Raw genomic sequence first — 5,419 nt, 5'->3', positions numbered from 1 at the left:
TTTTTTTTTTTTTGGCCCAAATTGATTGGAACTTGTATACTATAGGCTCCAAAAAAGTAAAGGTGAGAAAAAAGAGAAGAGCTCGGGTTGTTCCAAAGGTTACTGTAAGCTATGATTTGAAAACTGGCCCCAAAAAGCAAAAGGTCGAATCACAGTCGAACCAGTTATGATAAATAAATATATTTATATACCGTAAAAATAGGTTAATTTTCAGAGTTATTTAATATATAGACAAAAGCACCTGGTAATGATTAAATTCGTGTACACTTGAATTTTTATTTTGTCAGGCAGTGAATTGCTTAATATTTTTATAGTATTTTACTGTGTTATTAAAATAAAATTAAATAAGCAAGATGAAGCAAATTGGACTGTAAATGGAAAGAAAGAAAATAAAATCACAAGATTAATTATAATAGAACACCACACCATTTTTTATAATAACCAAAAAATATTCCATATAATTTTTTTTTTCTTTTTATAACACTTCTACCTTTTTAAGTTATTCAACTTGTATAATTAAAATTAGTTTTACAAGAGTTCTTTACAACTATATTTCAACTCAGTACTAGGGCGTAGCTTCTTTTATCCCCCATCCGATTTTTCTTACACAGTATAGAAGATATAGGCTATAAATGGGCCAGGCCAACAAATGGACAAACAACTTTTCTCGCCTGCCTTATGCTGGAAGTTGGAAAATAGTTTTTTTTTCCTTAAAGTAACCAAGCCAGTCGGCAGAACTGGTGAAAAAAGTCATAGATCAGCTGGTTAGTGGTTGGACCTTTAACCAGTTCTACTTATGCAGTTTTTAAACCAGATTTTGGACCGATTCCCAGTTTTTCCTGTTGAACCGGTCCTGTTCAGTTTTCATAACATTGATCATAAGTAAATAAACTTTTATTAATGCTTTCTACTCCTATAGCAATTTCATACCCCAATTGGCAATTCATTACGTCAAATTTGTTCATCTCATTAACACTCTTTGTGCATCTAAATACATCGGTTACACCAATGCATTGATTCGAGCACACACACTAAAGCGTGGATGTTCAAACACATATAGACAGTGAGAAAGAAACAGTACTGTTTACGGCAAGCCATTCATTGAAATCCTCCCCAGGGGGTAGCCTTACAGCTTCTCTCAGGTTTCCACTGCCTAGAGTTGCATCGATATGCTTTCTCAGTTGTGCCCCCTGAAACACATAAAAATGTTAAATTAAGGATTAGGAATTCAGTATGTCTTGAAAATGATTTGTTAAGTAAAGGTTTTCGCGTGTAGAATTTGGAAATAAGAGCAATCAAATTAGCTAACACAAGAAGAAAAAGATGTGAGCATATCACCATCATTCTTTAGAAGAGATGAATCAAGGAAGATGAACTAACAGCAAACAGGTTGCATAATATCATTTTAGGTCATAATCTTAATTCCGCATCCGAACTTCAGATGCTCCACCTTATCAACAGAAATAAATGCTACCATGTGGACCCACTGTAATAAATTCATTTTACCACCAAATAAAAGTAGCAGTTAAAACAAGTCCCCATTACATGAATTTACAACACTAATCCACCATCAGCTTATAGGAAAGGACTCGCTCATAATTTATTCCATTTTCCAGCTTTTCCTCAATCCTTTCAAATGAAACTTAAAACATAGCTTCAGTGCTTCCTCAAATATGGTAACTCATCAATAGCGGCTTCTTTATCAACTACCAGGGAGATGTATGGAATGTTCAAACAATTTCATTCTTGAGCAAGATGAAAGAACAGAGCACTAATGTAGTTTTTAGCAATGTTTTGAAACGAGCCTGGGCATCAACCCTGGAAAAAGTAAAGGATCAAACGGTTCGACCGAGGTTGAACTGGAGTATAACCAGAAATAAAAAATTAATTCAAATTTAACTATAAAAATATTGAACAAAATAAATTCATTAACAATTACAATTAAATACTATAGTATAATATGTAAAATTCATGAAACAAATTCAGTAAAAATTGCTATTAAATACTGTAGGTAAAATTTAACATACTACAGTTGTTTTCAACTAACATTAGTTTCATGTCAATTTCATCGTTATTGAAGAGTGGGAAGTTAAAAAGTCGATAAAAGTGTATTTGTTCACTCTCCCCCGACATTTCAAAATGTTTATTGGGAATATTGTATATTTTATTAAGTGGATCTTTTCCCCTCCCCACCATTCATTATCTTCGTTTTTCATACAATAATTATTAAGAATCTCAGATTTCATTTCACAGTTGTTCACCTACGAAGGTGCCAGCAAAGGAGCTGATGACAGGAAAGGTGACCTTCTCCTGCCTTGTTATCCCTTTCTTGTTACTTCTAGTCCATTTTCCCCATTTGGATGGCCTTTTTGCTTCAAAGGATGAGAACCAGCCAAATTGGTAAACCTGAATCCAAGTCTATCAATTCGCCATTAACCAACCATGTGAGCAGGCTTTACACCAGTTGTTTACAAATTGATTTTTGAGCTCTAAACAAAATTGTGTTCTGTCCAGTTCCTGGTTTTTCCAGTAAAACCAGCTGGTCCAGTCTGGATTTCATAACACTGGTTTTTAGTTGGGAATTTAAGATGGCAACATAGAACAAGAGACTGAACTCCACAAGGCAAAATAGGAAAACAGCAGAAAAATTGAAACAACATCTTTAGGAGTATATGGCTGTTTAGTATAGGGACAACCTTACTGCCTGATGGTGCGCTTTTCTTCGGTCGGAACGTTCTTTGGTTCCTGCTTCAGAAATTACAAATCAAGCTATATAAGTCATTGATGAAAACAATAGTATAGCATTTTCAAGCACTGGTCGCATTTAATGCTACTTTAAAATATATTTTGTAGGTTCATAAATCGTAATAATATCCGACCGTCAAGTTATTTGCACTCAATGAACTCCTTTTATGTCCTACATTTATCAACCAGATCCCTCTGTCATCCATTAGTGCAACATAGCCATGTAAATAACCGGACTGACCATTTCTTGAAGACTTCTAGACCATAGAGCAATAAACACAACCTTGTGTGTTTTGACGAACTTTGAAAAATGGAATCACTATTCGACTCTAGTTTCAAAAATGGTTCTACTTAGAAACAAACCAGTGTTTTAAAAGATTAAATACTGTATCCATAAGGCACATGTAAACCTCCAAATAGTAAAATAAAATAAAAGACACATGGTAAGCCAAAATTCATCTAAAATCAATAATAAAACCGTGCAACAAACTTGAAGGCCAAATTTGAAACTAAAAGTATAAATGGATCGACAACGTAAAAAATAATAAAACAAAGTAGTAATCACAAAACAAGAACACTGATCCATTAATATAAGTCTAAGATAAGTAAATAGGTGTGCATTTCAGTGCAAGAGTAAAGGATAGGGCGTATAGGATCTTCAGTAATCTCCTATTGTTTTAATTTAATGTTATAGATTTGTATTGTGTTCCAAACTGCACTAAAATCTTTCATGACAATGCAGGATATTACAAAACCAGCACAAAAGGTTTAGGCCAGTAAAAAAAATCTAGTAAGGGCAAGACTTAGGGCACAACTTAGTCATTGGCCTCAACAAGTTAAGGACCTTAAGGTGTAAGCGGACAAGGGGCACCTAAAGCATAAGCTTTGACAACACTAAGGAATGCCTGGCATGCCTTGAAGCATGTGAGAGTTCTAAATTCATTCAAATTGAAAAAGAGAAAAAAATGTTAACCTAAACCATTCCAATAATCAAGTTTAAGATCATTAGACAACTTAACCAACTTTGCTCATGTTTCTTTAGTCAGTCTCATGTCCTAGTAAATGTATAGGTCTCATGAAGTGGGCAGGATTAGCTAGGGAGTACCCATAAATGACACAACACTTTGTGTTCAAATGCGTTAAGAAGTAAACAACAAAATCCACTCTCATGGGATATAAACATCGGTATATTATCCATGAGGTGTCCATTCCTTTTGATGGAAAATTCATTCAAATGCATCGTGTAGAATAGCAGGTCCATCTTCAGTGGGAGTCAAATCATGCAACATAAGTTGGTGGTGATTGATGAGTTATTAAGGAATGGAAAAACAAAATCCACTCTCATGGGATATAAACATCGGTATATTATATATGAGGTGTCCATTCCTTTTGATGGAAAATTCATTCAAATGCATCGGTAGAATAGTGGGTCCATCTTCAATGGGGTCAAATCATGCAACATAAGTTGGAGGTGATTGATAAATCATTAAAAAATGGAAAATAAATAACATAGAGGTATGAATGTTCAACAAGAGGGCGGAACCTAACAGGTGAAATTAAAGCAACTTAAAAGGAAAAAAAAAAAAAAAAAATATAGGGGTACAGATGGATTTAATAATTTGATGCCGCATAAGATGGCTAGTTGCATTAAAAACCCCAAAGAACATTTTAAGGGATTCACCGGTAGAAACATATCTAATGAACAAATTTGTGGTGGAGGGATATGAGAATTTTTGTGGTCTCCTCCACCACACTAATTCATCATGTAAGCTGTTGGTCTAGTTGAGTATTACAGTATAGGACTAACTACAATAGAAGCTAGCAATTTGAACAGGAACAAGATTAAAAGGAGGAGTTTAGGGCACTGCAGATAGAGACTTATTGTTGTTTAGTTTAAACAAATTCAGCTGATCGGGAAAATGTTATATAAGTTAACCCTGCACCAATAGGACATGATAAGGCTCGTTGACTATGATTGGATTGGTAATAAAATATATTAATGCATTCATTCAATCACAGTCGTGATAAAGCATGTAAATCTCATTACTTCCTATTTTTCTGATTCGAGAAGATGTTCCACGAGCATATTAGTGCCACGTTGCAAGAAGAAAAATTCAGAAAATCTCATGAAACTAGGCTGCAAGATGCTTTAGTTTGAAAAAAAGCATCCAACGTAAATAGCCTCAGTAAAGGAATTCAATAGGGATAATAACCACTGTGAAACAATCAATCACAGATATAATTAATTACAAAAAACATACTAACTGATCATAGATCATGCTCCAACAATATATGCCACATAATCGAATAAATAAATTTGCAATCCCTCTCCTGATCCTGTTTTCACAATCATCCAGTCAAATGATATTCAATAGTTTAATACTTGTATCTTGCAATATTATCCCCTCCCAACATACAATTCAATCCTCTGTTCATATTTATCTTCAAATGAATAACAAACAAGTACAAACAAGTAAATCCCAACCCTAATTAGATCTCTCCTCGCCATATTCTCTAATAAAAATACATTCTTTGATATAATAAAATTCATATTATGTCTTAAAATTCCCATCAAATCACATATCCGTCAAAGAATAATAGAATATACAGAGAATCCCAGATGAGAAAAATCAACAATAACAACAAATAACAATTCGAAAACGAAAACGAAAAC

At 33.8% G+C, this 5,419-nt stretch overlaps 1 protein-coding gene across 1 annotated transcript in view; it reads right to left on the bottom strand.

Moving 5' to 3' along the window:
* LOC111391616 (MOB kinase activator-like 1A) overlaps nt 1–2,803 on the bottom strand; it is a 7,659-nt gene extending 4,856 nt beyond the window's left edge. Inside the window, exons 1-2 of the mRNA XM_023016865.1 lie at nt 2,697–2,803; nt 1,082–1,190 (exon numbers count right to left, since the gene is read on the bottom strand). The gene's annotated coding sequence lies outside the window, so the exon portion shown is untranslated. The remainder of the gene's footprint in view (nt 1–1,081; nt 1,191–2,696) is intronic.
* Nucleotides 2,804–5,419: the final 2,616 nt, after the last annotated feature.

The sequence above is a fragment of the Olea europaea genome, unplaced genomic scaffold (genome assembly GCF_002742605.1).
Source record: "Olea europaea var. sylvestris unplaced genomic scaffold, O_europaea_v1 scaffold809, whole genome shotgun sequence".
Classification (NCBI taxonomy): Eukaryota; Viridiplantae; Streptophyta; class Magnoliopsida; order Lamiales; family Oleaceae; genus Olea; species Olea europaea.
The sequence above is the reverse complement of the archived record's forward strand: the minus strand, read 5'-3'. Positions and strand labels throughout refer to the sequence as shown.